The sequence below is a fragment of the Labrus bergylta genome, chromosome 13 (assembly GCF_963930695.1).
Source record: "Labrus bergylta chromosome 13, fLabBer1.1, whole genome shotgun sequence".
In the NCBI taxonomy this organism is placed as follows: domain Eukaryota; kingdom Metazoa; phylum Chordata; class Actinopteri; order Labriformes; family Labridae; genus Labrus; species Labrus bergylta.
Window position 1 is genome coordinate 7,596,602 of NC_089207.1, and position 13,422 is coordinate 7,610,023.

The 13,422-nt window shown below is 36.5% G+C and overlaps 8 non-coding genes across 8 annotated transcripts; all 8 read left to right on the top strand.

The window, feature by feature from the left end:
- Window positions 1-1,360: 1,360 nt before the first annotated feature.
- LOC136182045 (5S ribosomal RNA) lies at window positions 1,361-1,479 on the top strand. The gene has a single exon (XR_010668363.1). It is a non-coding gene; the product is annotated as a 5S ribosomal RNA (ribosomal RNA).
- Window positions 1,480-2,902: 1,423 nt separating this feature from the next.
- LOC136182046 (5S ribosomal RNA) lies at window positions 2,903-3,021 on the top strand. The gene has a single exon (XR_010668364.1). It is a non-coding gene; the product is annotated as a 5S ribosomal RNA (ribosomal RNA).
- A 1,423-nt stretch (window positions 3,022-4,444) lies between these two features.
- Window positions 4,445-4,563, top strand: LOC136181384 (5S ribosomal RNA). The gene has a single exon (XR_010667733.1). It is a non-coding gene; the product is annotated as a 5S ribosomal RNA (ribosomal RNA).
- A 1,417-nt stretch (window positions 4,564-5,980) lies between these two features.
- Window positions 5,981-6,099, top strand: LOC136182047 (5S ribosomal RNA). The gene has a single exon (XR_010668365.1). It is a non-coding gene; the product is annotated as a 5S ribosomal RNA (ribosomal RNA).
- A 1,417-nt stretch (window positions 6,100-7,516) lies between these two features.
- Window positions 7,517-7,635, top strand: LOC136181827 (5S ribosomal RNA). The gene has a single exon (XR_010668173.1). It is a non-coding gene; the product is annotated as a 5S ribosomal RNA (ribosomal RNA).
- A 1,417-nt stretch (window positions 7,636-9,052) lies between these two features.
- LOC136182049 (5S ribosomal RNA) lies at window positions 9,053-9,171 on the top strand. The gene has a single exon (XR_010668367.1). It is a non-coding gene; the product is annotated as a 5S ribosomal RNA (ribosomal RNA).
- A 1,423-nt stretch (window positions 9,172-10,594) lies between these two features.
- On the top strand, window positions 10,595-10,713 carry LOC136182050 (5S ribosomal RNA). Its single transcript, XR_010668368.1, has one exon. It is a non-coding gene; the product is annotated as a 5S ribosomal RNA (ribosomal RNA).
- A 1,423-nt stretch (window positions 10,714-12,136) lies between these two features.
- On the top strand, window positions 12,137-12,255 carry LOC136182051 (5S ribosomal RNA). Its single transcript, XR_010668369.1, has one exon. It is a non-coding gene; the product is annotated as a 5S ribosomal RNA (ribosomal RNA).
- The last annotated feature ends 1,167 nt before the right edge of the window (window positions 12,256-13,422 follow it).

A 13,422-nucleotide genomic window follows, 5' to 3' on the forward strand; every position in this document is an offset into this window, starting at 1 on the left:
TGAGAGAAACAGGCCAGTGGAAAATGAAACATGATTTTATTTGGCAGTCTGTCCTCTTTTTTTTTGTTGCAATTTTCATCAATGTTTTCAGTGAGTATTAATACATATTACGCTCTCTGGAGGCTGTTTTCAAAGTTCAGTTTTACATTCAAAAAGTACATGTAGCCTACTTACGTAAGGACTACTGCATTAACATATTTTAATTACTTGTACTTAGGTTACTCTTTACTTCCCCACAACACTCTGGTAGCCATATTATACATTTGATTCAACTGGAAATATTCACCATCATTATAAATGTTTTCACATCAATAATAAACATTTACACCAAATCAGGAATTATTATAAATGATTACTATTAAGATTGAATTTAAAAAAAACCTGCAAACAAGTGATGCTTACTTATCAATCAATATTTTTTCAGAATCAATTGACGATTTTTCAGAAGTTGACCATTTTGCATCGTCACTTTTACTGTGGATTTATTAAGGTTTTCAATACTGCAAACTTGTGAACAGTGAACAGCAGAAATAAGTTTAAATGTTGCATTAAGGCACACAAGATTTAGGATTATTATAGTAGCCTAAGCAGTGATTGATTAAGATATAAGGGACAACTCGAAATTATGTTTTTATCACCACTTACTTGTTTTGAGGTAATCTTGAATGACAAATGAATAAATCAGCCATTGCAATGTTTCATGTAGAAATCATAACCCTGTGGGGCATACATATTTGATCCCCTCACATTCTCCATTGTAACTAATCATTAAAAAAAACAATCCTCCATTAGGAATCACAAAGGAACACTTACTAATTATATGAAAATTCATAATTATTACAATCAGTCCCTATATATGCTATAGATGATCCCCAATCAAAATTCAGTGTAAGCTACTTTGTAGGAAAGTAGAAGCAATGATAGACAAATAAAAAAAGAACTGCAGTGCATAGCAGGAGGTTACAGCGCCCCCTGCTGGCTGAAGCAGGTATTAAAAGCTTACAGCACCTGGGATTCCCAGGCGGTCTCCCATCCAAGTACTAACCAGGCCAGTTTTGAAAGAGGGAAGTTAATCTTCACGGAATCGGTTTGTTCAATGTGTTTATCAGACGTTTGAACGTTCAGTTTGCCCGCAAGTCGTGAAACAAGTCTTAAAAACAAGCTGCAAGTCTTTAGTTAACTCCCAGCGTCAAAGTATTGCTGAATCTAGTAAGATTAAGTGTAAGTCTATCCATAGGCCCACACGTTTGAGTAGAAAAGTAATAAAATCAACTAGGTCATAGTCACTTGCTCTAATTTTGGCGAGGTGTTACTTTAAACCTAAGTATGTATAAATAACCCTTTAACAACCTGTTCATTCGCTTACGGCCATACCACCCTGAACACGCCCGATCTCGTCCGATCTCGGAAGCTAAGCAGGGTCGGGCCTGGTTAGTACTTGGATGGGAGACCGCCTGGGAATACCAGGTGCTGTAAGCTTTTAATACCTCCTTTAGCCAGAAGAGGGCGCTGTTGCCTCACTAGTGGAGAAAGGACTGAGAGAAACAGGCCAGTGGAAAATGAAACATGATTTTATTTGGCAGTCTGTCCTCTCTTTTTTTGTTGTTGTTGCAATTTTCATCAATGTTTTCAGTGAGTATTAATACATATTACGCTCTCTGGAGGCTGTTTTCAAAGTTCAGTTTTACATTCAAAAAGTACATGTAGCCTACTTACGTAAGGACTACTGCATTAACATATTTTAATTACTTGTACTTAGGTTACTCTTTACTTCCCCACAACACTCTGGTAGCCATATTATACATTTGATTCAACTGGAAATATTCACCATCATTATAAATGTTTTCACATCAATAATAAACATTTACACCAAATCAGGAATTATTATAAATGATTACTATTAAGATTGAATTTAAAAAAAACCTGCAAACAAGTGATGCTTACTTATCAATCAATATTTTTTCAGAATCAATTGACGATTTTTCAGAAGTTGACCATTTTGCATCGTCACTTTTACTGTGGATTTATTAAGGTTTTCAATACTGCAAACTTGTGAACAGTGAACAGCAGAAATAAGTTTAAATGTTGCATTAAGGCACACAAGATTTAGGATTATTATAGTAGCCTAAGCAGTGATTGATTAAGATATAAGGGACAACTCGAAATTATGTTTTTATCACCACTTACTTGTTTTGAGGTAATCTTGAATGACAAATGAATAAATCAGCCATTGCAATGTTTCATGTAGAAATCATAACCCTGTGGGGCATACATATTTGATCCCCTCACATTCTCCATTGTAACTAATCATTAAAAAAAACAATCCTCCATTAGGAATCACAAAGGAACACTTACTAATTATATGAAAATTCATAATTATTACAATCAGTCCCTATATATGCTATAGATGATCCCCAATCAAAATTCAGTGTAAGCTACTTTGTAGGAAAGTAGAAGCAATGATAGACAAATAAAAAAAGAACTGCAGTGCATAGCAGGAGGTTACAGCGCCCCCTGCTGGCTGAAGCAGGTATTAAAAGCTTACAGCACCTGGGATTCCCAGGCGGTCTCCCATCCAAGTACTAACCAGGCCAGTTTTGAAAGAGGGAAGTTAATCTTCACGGAATCGGTTTGTTCAATGTGTTTATCAGACGTTTGAACGTTCAGTTTGCCCGCAAGTCGTGAAACAAGTCTTAAAAACAAGCTGCAAGTCTTTAGTTAACTCCCAGCGTCAAAGTATTGCTGAATCTAGTAAGATTAAGTGTAAGTCTATCCATAGGCCCACACGTTTGAGTAGAAAAGTAATAAAATCAACTAGGTCATAGTCACTTGCTCTAATTTTGGCGAGGTGTTACTTTAAACCTAAGTATGTATAAATAACCCTTTAACAACCTGTTCATTCGCTTACGGCCATACCACCCTGAACACGCCCGATCTCGTCCGATCTCGGAAGCTAAGCAGGGTCGGGCCTGGTTAGTACTTGGATGGGAGACCGCCTGGGAATACCAGGTGCTGTAAGCTTTTAATACCTCCTTTAGCCAGAAGAGGGCGCTGTTGCCTCACTAGTGGAGAAAGGACTGAGAGAAACAGGCCAGTGGAAAATGAAACATGATTTTATTTGGCAGTCTGTCCTCTCTTTTTTTGTTGTTGTTGCAATTTTCATCAATGTTTTCAGTGAGTATTAATACATATTACGCTCTCTGGAGGCTGTTTTCAAAGTTCAGTTTTACATTCAAAAAGTACATGTAGCCTACTTACGTAAGGACTACTGCATTAACATATTTTAATTACTTGTACTTAGGTTACTCTTTACTTCCCCACAACACTCTGGTAGCCATATTATACATTTGATTCAACTGGAAATATTCACCATCATTATAAATGTTTTCACATCAATAATAAACATTTACACCAAATCAGGAATTATTATAAATGATTACTATTAAGATTGAATTTAAAAAAAACCTGCAAACAAGTGATGCTTACTTATCAATCAATATTTTTTCAGAATCAATTGACGATTTTTCAGAAGTTGACCATTTTGCATCGTCACTTTTACTGTGGATTTATTAAGGTTTTCAATACTGCAAACTTGTGAACAGTGAACAGCAGAAATAAGTTTAAATGTTGCATTAAGGCACACAAGATTTAGGATTATTATAGTAGCCTAAGCAGTGATTGATTAAGATATAAGGGACAACTCGAAATTATGTTTTTATCACCACTTACTTGTTTTGAGGTAATCTTGAATGACAAATGAATAAATCAGCCATTGCAATGTTTCATGTAGAAATCATAACCCTGTGGGGCATACATATTTGATCCCCTCACATTCTCCATTGTAACTAATCATTAAAAAAAACAATCCTCCATTAGGAATCACAAAGGAACACTTACTAATTATATGAAAATTCATAATTATTACAATCAGTCCCTATATATGCTATAGATGATCCCCAATCAAAATTCAGTGTAAGCTACTTTGTAGGAAAGTAGAAGCAATGATAGACAAATAAAAAAAGAACTGCAGTGCATAGCAGGAGGTTACAGCGCCCCCTGCTGGCTGAAGCAGGTATTAAAAGCTTACAGCACCTGGGATTCCCAGGCGGTCTCCCATCCAAGTACTAACCAGGCCAGTTTTGAAAGAGGGAAGTTAATCTTCACGGAATCGGTTTGTTCAATGTGTTTATCAGACGTTTGAACGTTCAGTTTGCCCGCAAGTCGTGAAACAAGTCTTAAAAACAAGCTGCAAGTCTTTAGTTAACTCCCAGCGTCAAAGTATTGCTGAATCTAGTAAGATTAAGTGTAAGTCTATCCATAGGCCCACACGTTTGAGTAGAAAAGTAATAAAATCAACTAGGTCATAGTCACTTGCTCTAATTTTGGCGAGGTGTTACTTTAAACCTAAGTATGTATAAATAACCCTTTAACAACCTGTTCATTCGCTTACGGCCATACCACCCTGAACACGCCCGATCTCGTCCGATCTCGGAAGCTAAACAGGGTCGGGCCTGGTTAGTACTTGGATGGGAGACCGCCTGGGAATACCAGGTGCTGTAAGCTTTTAATACCTCCTTTAGCCAGAAGAGGGCGCTGTTGCCTCACTAGTGGAGAAAGGACTGAGAGAAACAGGCCAGTGGAAAATGAAACATGATTTTATTTGGCAGTCTGTCCTCTTTTTTTTTGTTGCAATTTTCATCAATGTTTTCAGTGAGTATTAATACATATTACGCTCTCTGGAGGCTGTTTTCAAAGTTCAGTTTTACATTCAAAAAGTACATGTAGCCTACTTACGTAAGGACTACTGCATTAACATATTTTAATTACTTGTACTTAGGTTACTCTTTACTTCCCCACAACACTCTGGTAGCCATATTATACATTTGATTCAACTGGAAATATTCACCATCATTATAAATGTTTTCACATCAATAATAAACATTTACACCAAATCAGGAATTATTATAAATGATTACTATTAAGATTGAATTTAAAAAAAACCTGCAAACAAGTGATGCTTACTTATCAATCAATATTTTTTCAGAATCAATTGACGATTTTTCAGAAGTTGACCATTTTGCATCGTCACTTTTACTGTGGATTTATTAAGGTTTTCAATACTGCAAACTTGTGAACAGTGAACAGCAGAAATAAGTTTAAATGTTGCATTAAGGCACACAAGATTTAGGATTATTATAGTAGCCTAAGCAGTGATTGATTAAGATATAAGGGACAACTCGAAATTATGTTTTTATCACCACTTACTTGTTTTGAGGTAATCTTGAATGACAAATGAATAAATCAGCCATTGCAATGTTTCATGTAGAAATCATAACCCTGTGGGGCATACATATTTGATCCCCTCACATTCTCCATTGTAACTAATCATTAAAAAAAACAATCCTCCATTAGGAATCACAAAGGAACACTTACTAATTATATGAAAATTCATAATTATTACAATCAGTCCCTATATATGCTATAGATGATCCCCAATCAAAATTCAGTGTAAGCTACTTTGTAGGAAAGTAGAAGCAATGATAGACAAATAAAAAAAGAACTGCAGTGCATAGCAGGAGGTTACAGCGCCCCCTGCTGGCTGAAGCAGGTATTAAAAGCTTACAGCACCTGGGATTCCCAGGCGGTCTCCCATCCAAGTACTAACCAGGCCAGTTTTGAAAGAGGGAAGTTAATCTTCACGGAATCGGTTTGTTCAATGTGTTTATCAGACGTTTGAACGTTCAGTTTGCCCGCAAGTCGTGAAACAAGTCTTAAAAACAAGCTGCAAGTCTTTAGTTAACTCCCAGCGTCAAAGTATTGCTGAATCTAGTAAGATTAAGTGTAAGTCTATCCATAGGCCCACACGTTTGAGTAGAAAAGTAATAAAATCAACTAGGTCATAGTCACTTGCTCTAATTTTGGCGAGGTGTTACTTTAAACCTAAGTATGTATAAATAACCCTTTAACAACCTGTTCATTCGCTTACGGCCATACCACCCTGAACACGCCCGATCTCGTCCGATCTCGGAAGCTAAGCAGGGTCGGGCCTGGTTAGTACTTGGATGGGAGACCGCCTGGGAATACCAGGTGCTGTAAGCTTTTAATACCTCCTTTAGCCAGAAGAGGGCGCTGTTGCCTCACTAGTGGAGAAAGGACTGAGAGAAACAGGCCAGTGGAAAATGAAACATGATTTTATTTGGCAGTCTGTCCTCTTTTTTTTTGTTGCAATTTTCATCAATGTTTTCAGTGAGTATTAATACATATTACGCTCTCTGGAGGCTGTTTTCAAAGTTCAGTTTTACATTCAAAAAGTACATGTAGCCTACTTACGTAAGGACTACTGCATTAACATATTTTAATTACTTGTACTTAGGTTACTCTTTACTTCCCCACAACACTCTGGTAGCCATATTATACATTTGATTCAACTGGAAATATTCACCATCATTATAAATGTTTTCACATCAATAATAAACATTTACACCAAATCAGGAATTATTATAAATGATTACTATTAAGATTGAATTTAAAAAAAACCTGCAAACAAGTGATGCTTACTTATCAATCAATATTTTTTCAGAATCAATTGACGATTTTTCAGAAGTTGACCATTTTGCATCGTCACTTTTACTGTGGATTTATTAAGGTTTTCAATACTGCAAACTTGTGAACAGTGAACAGCAGAAATAAGTTTAAATGTTGCATTAAGGCACACAAGATTTAGGATTATTATAGTAGCCTAAGCAGTGATTGATTAAGATATAAGGGACAACTCGAAATTATGTTTTTATCACCACTTACTTGTTTTGAGGTAATCTTGAATGACAAATGAATAAATCAGCCATTGCAATGTTTCATGTAGAAATCATAACCCTGTGGGGCATACATATTTGATCCCCTCACATTCTCCATTGTAACTAATCATTAAAAAAAACAATCCTCCATTAGGAATCACAAAGGAACACTTACTAATTATATGAAAATTCATAATTATTACAATCAGTCCCTATATATGCTATAGATGATCCCCAATCAAAATTCAGTGTAAGCTACTTTGTAGGAAAGTAGAAGCAATGATAGACAAATAAAAAAAGAACTGCAGTGCATAGCAGGAGGTTACAGCGCCCCCTGCTGGCTGAAGCAGGTATTAAAAGCTTACAGCACCTGGGATTCCCAGGCGGTCTCCCATCCAAGTACTAACCAGGCCAGTTTTGAAAGAGGGAAGTTAATCTTCACGGAATCGGTTTGTTCAATGTGTTTATCAGACGTTTGAACGTTCAGTTTGCCCGCAAGTCGTGAAACAAGTCTTAAAAACAAGCTGCAAGTCTTTAGTTAACTCCCAGCGTCAAAGTATTGCTGAATCTAGTAAGATTAAGTGTAAGTCTATCCATAGGCCCACACGTTTGAGTAGAAAAGTAATAAAATCAACTAGGTCATAGTCACTTGCTCTAATTTTGGCGAGGTGTTACTTTAAACCTAAGTATGTATAAATAACCCTTTAACAACCTGTTCATTCGCTTACGGCCATACCACCCTGAACACGCCCGATCTCATCCGATCTCGGAAGCTAAGCAGGGTCGGGCCTGGTTAGTACTTGGATGGGAGACCGCCTGGGAATACCAGGTGCTGTAAGCTTTTAATACCTCCTTTAGCCAGAAGAGGGCGCTGTTGCCTCACTAGTGGAGAAAGGACTGAGAGAAACAGGCCAGTGGAAAATGAAACATGATTTTATTTGGCAGTCTGTCCTCTTTTTTTTTGTTGCAATTTTCATCAATGTTTTCAGTGAGTATTAATACATATTACGCTCTCTGGAGGCTGTTTTCAAAGTTCAGTTTTACATTCAAAAAGTACATGTAGCCTACTTACGTAAGGACTACTGCATTAACATATTTTAATTACTTGTACTTAGGTTACTCTTTACTTCCCCACAACACTCTGGTAGCCATATTATACATTTGATTCAACTGGAAATATTCACCATCATTATAAATGTTTTCACATCAATAATAAACATTTACACCAAATCAGGAATTATTATAAATGATTACTATTAAGATTGAATTTAAAAAAAACCTGCAAACAAGTGATGCTTACTTATCAATCAATATTTTTTCAGAATCAATTGACGATTTTTCAGAAGTTGACCATTTTGCATCGTCACTTTTACTGTGGATTTATTAAGGTTTTCAATACTGCAAACTTGTGAACAGTGAACAGCAGAAATAAGTTTAAATGTTGCATTAAGGCACACAAGATTTAGGATTATTATAGTAGCCTAAGCAGTGATTGATTAAGATATAAGGGACAACTCGAAATTATGTTTTTATCACCACTTACTTGTTTTGAGGTAATCTTGAATGACAAATGAATAAATCAGCCATTGCAATGTTTCATGTAGAAATCATAACCCTGTGGGGCATACATATTTGATCCCCTCACATTCTCCATTGTAACTAATCATTAAAAAAAACAATCCTCCATTAGGAATCACAAAGGAACACTTACTAATTATATGAAAATTCATAATTATTACAATCAGTCCCTATATATGCTATAGATGATCCCCAATCAAAATTCAGTGTAAGCTACTTTGTAGGAAAGTAGAAGCAATGATAGACAAATAAAAAAAGAACTGCAGTGCATAGCAGGAGGTTACAGCGCCCCCTGCTGGCTGAAGCAGGTATTAAAAGCTTACAGCACCTGGGATTCCCAGGCGGTCTCCCATCCAAGTACTAACCAGGCCAGTTTTGAAAGAGGGAAGTTAATCTTCACGGAATCGGTTTGTTCAATGTGTTTATCAGACGTTTGAACGTTCAGTTTGCCCGCAAGTCGTGAAACAAGTCTTAAAAACAAGCTGCAAGTCTTTAGTTAACTCCCAGCGTCAAAGTATTGCTGAATCTAGTAAGATTAAGTGTAAGTCTATCCATAGGCCCACACGTTTGAGTAGAAAAGTAATAAAATCAACTAGGTCATAGTCACTTGCTCTAATTTTGGCGAGGTGTTACTTTAAACCTAAGTATGTATAAATAACCCTTTAACAACCTGTTCATTCGCTTACGGCCATACCACCCTGAACACGCCCGATCTCGTCCGATCTCGGAAGCTAAGCAGGGTCGGGCCTGGTTAGTACTTGGATGGGAGACCGCCTGGGAATACCAGGTGCTGTAAGCTTTTAATACCTCCTTTAGCCAGAAGAGGGCGCTGTTGCCTCACTAGTGGAGAAAGGACTGAGAGAAACAGGCCAGTGGAAAATGAAACATGATTTTATTTGGCAGTCTGTCCTCTCTTTTTTTGTTGTTGTTGCAATTTTCATCAATGTTTTCAGTGAGTATTAATACATATTACGCTCTCTGGAGGCTGTTTTCAAAGTTCAGTTTTACATTCAAAAAGTACATGTAGCCTACTTACGTAAGGACTACTGCATTAACATATTTTAATTACTTGTACTTAGGTTACTCTTTACTTCCCCACAACACTCTGGTAGCCATATTATACATTTGATTCAACTGGAAATATTCACCATCATTATAAATGTTTTCACATCAATAATAAACATTTACACCAAATCAGGAATTATTATAAATGATTACTATTAAGATTGAATTTAAAAAAAACCTGCAAACAAGTGATGCTTACTTATCAATCAATATTTTTTCAGAATCAATTGACGATTTTTCAGAAGTTGACCATTTTGCATCGTCACTTTTACTGTGGATTTATTAAGGTTTTCAATACTGCAAACTTGTGAACAGTGAACAGCAGAAATAAGTTTAAATGTTGCATTAAGGCACACAAGATTTAGGATTATTATAGTAGCCTAAGCAGTGATTGATTAAGATATAAGGGACAACTCGAAATTATGTTTTTATCACCACTTACTTGTTTTGAGGTAATCTTGAATGACAAATGAATAAATCAGCCATTGCAATGTTTCATGTAGAAATCATAACCCTGTGGGGCATACATATTTGATCCCCTCACATTCTCCATTGTAACTAATCATTAAAAAAAACAATCCTCCATTAGGAATCACAAAGGAACACTTACTAATTATATGAAAATTCATAATTATTACAATCAGTCCCTATATATGCTATAGATGATCCCCAATCAAAATTCAGTGTAAGCTACTTTGTAGGAAAGTAGAAGCAATGATAGACAAATAAAAAAAGAACTGCAGTGCATAGCAGGAGGTTACAGCGCCCCCTGCTGGCTGAAGCAGGTATTAAAAGCTTACAGCACCTGGGATTCCCAGGCGGTCTCCCATCCAAGTACTAACCAGGCCAGTTTTGAAAGAGGGAAGTTAATCTTCACGGAATCGGTTTGTTCAATGTGTTTATCAGACGTTTGAACGTTCAGTTTGCCCGCAAGTCGTGAAACAAGTCTTAAAAACAAGCTGCAAGTCTTTAGTTAACTCCCAGCGTCAAAGTATTGCTGAATCTAGTAAGATTAAGTGTAAGTCTATCCATAGGCCCACACGTTTGAGTAGAAAAGTAATAAAATCAACTAGGTCATAGTCACTTGCTCTAATTTTGGCGAGGTGTTACTTTAAACCTAAGTATGTATAAATAACCCTTTAACAACCTGTTCATTCGCTTACGGCCATACCACCCTGAACACGCCCGATCTCGTCCGATCTCGGAAGCTAAGCAGGGTCGGGCCTGGTTAGTACTTGGATGGGAGACCGCCTGGGAATACCAGGTGCTGTAAGCTTTTAATACCTCCTTTAGCCAGAAGAGGGCGCTGTTGCCTCACTAGTGGAGAAAGGACTGAGAGAAACAGGCCAGTGGAAAATGAAACATGATTTTATTTGGCAGTCTGTCCTCTCTTTTTTTGTTGTTGTTGCAATTTTCATCAATGTTTTCAGTGAGTATTAATACATATTACGCTCTCTGGAGGCTGTTTTCAAAGTTCAGTTTTACATTCAAAAAGTACATGTAGCCTACTTACGTAAGGACTACTGCATTAACATATTTTAATTACTTGTACTTAGGTTACTCTTTACTTCCCCACAACACTCTGGTAGCCATATTATACATTTGATTCAACTGGAAATATTCACCATCATTATAAATGTTTTCACATCAATAATAAACATTTACACCAAATCAGGAATTATTATAAATGATTACTATTAAGATTGAATTTAAAAAAAACCTGCAAACAAGTGATGCTTACTTATCAATCAATATTTTTTCAGAATCAATTGACGATTTTTCAGAAGTTGACCATTTTGCATCGTCACTTTTACTGTGGATTTATTAAGGTTTTCAATACTGCAAACTTGTGAACAGTGAACAGCAGAAATAAGTTTAAATGTTGCATTAAGGCACACAAGATTTAGGATTATTATAGTAGCCTAAGCAGTGATTGATTAAGATATAAGGGACAACTCGAAATTATGTTTTTATCACCACTTACTTGTTTTGAGGTAATCTTGAATGACAAATGAATAAATCAGCCATTGCAATGTTTCATGTAGAAATCATAACCCTGTGGGGCATACATATTTGATCCCCTCACATTCTCCATTGTAACTAATCATTAAAAAAAACAATCCTCCATTAGGAATCACAAAGGAACACTTACTAATTATATGAAAATTCATAATTATTACAATCAGTCCCTATATATGCTATAGATGATCCCCAATCAAAATTCAGTGTAAGCTACTTTGTAGGAAAGTAGAAGCAATGATAGACAAATAAAAAAAGAACTGCAGTGCATAGCAGGAGGTTACAGCGCCCCCTGCTGGCTGAAGCAGGTATTAAAAGCTTACAGCACCTGGGATTCCCAGGCGGTCTCCCATCCAAGTACTAACCAGGCCAGTTTTGAAAGAGGGAAGTTAATCTTCACGGAATCGGTTTGTTCAATGTGTTTATCAGACGTTTGAACGTTCAGTTTGCCCGCAAGTCGTGAAACAAGTCTTAAAAACAAGCTGCAAGTCTTTAGTTAACTCCCAGCGTCAAAGTATTGCTGAATCTAGTAAGATTAAGTGTAAGTCTATCCATAGGCCCACACGTTTGAGTAGAAAAGTAATAAAATCAACTAGGTCATAGTCACTTGCTCTAATTTTGGCGAGGTGTTACTTTAAACCTAAGTATGTATAAATAACCCTTTAACAACCTGTTCATTCGCTTACGGCCATACCACCCTGAACACGCCCGATCTCGTCCGATCTCGGAAGCTAAGCAGGGTCGGGCCTGGTTAGTACTTGGATGGGAGACCGCCTGGGAATACCAGGTGCTGTAAGCTTTTAATACCTCCTTTAGCCAGAAGAGGGCGCTGTTGCCTCACTAGTGGAGAAAGGACTGAGAGAAACAGGCCAGTGGAAAATGAAACATGATTTTATTTGGCAGTCTGTCCTCTTTTTTTTTGTTGCAATTTTCATCAATGTTTTCAGTGAGTATTAATACATATTACGCTCTCTGGAGGCTGTTTTCAAAGTTCAGTTTTACATTCAAAAAGTACATGTAGCCTACTTACGTAAGGACTACTGCATTAACATATTTTAATTACTTGTACTTAGGTTACTCTTTACTTCCCCACAACACTCTGGTAGCCATATTATACATTTGATTCAACTGGAAATATTCACCATCATTATAAATGTTTTCACATCAATAATAAACATTTACACCAAATCAGGAATTATTATAAATGATTACTATTAAGATTGAATTTAAAAAAACCCTGCAAACAAGTGATGCTTACTTATCAATCAATATTTTTTCAGAATCAATTGACGATTTTTCAGAAGTTGACCATTTTGCATCGTCACTTTTACTGTGGATTTATTAAGGTTTTCAATACTGCAAACTTGTGAACAGTGAACAGCAGAAATAAGTTTAAATGTTGCATTAAGGCACACAAGATTTAGGATTATTATAGTAGCCTAAGCAGTGATTGATTAAGATATAAGGGACAACTCGAAATTATGTTTTTATCACCACTTACTTGTTTTGAGGTAATCTTGAATGACAAATGAATAAATCAGCCATTGCAATGTTTCATGTAGAAATCATAACCCTGTGGGGCATACATATTTGATCCCCTCACATTCTCCATTGTAACTAATCATTAAAAAAAACAATCCTCCATTAGGAATCACAAAGGAACACTTACTAATTATATGAAAATTCATAATTATTACAATCAGTCCCTATATATGCTATAGATGATCCCCAATCAAAATTCAGTGTAAGCTACTTTGTAGGAAAGTAGAAGCAATGATAGACAAATAAAAAAAGAACTGCAGTGCATAGCAGGAGGTTACAGCGCCCCCTGCTGGCTGAAGCAGGTATTAAAAGCTTACAGCACCTGGGATTCCCAGGCGGTCTCCCATCCAAGTACTAACCAGGCCAGTTTTGAAAGAGGGAAGTTAATCTTCACGGAATCGGTTTGTTCAATGTGTTTATCAGA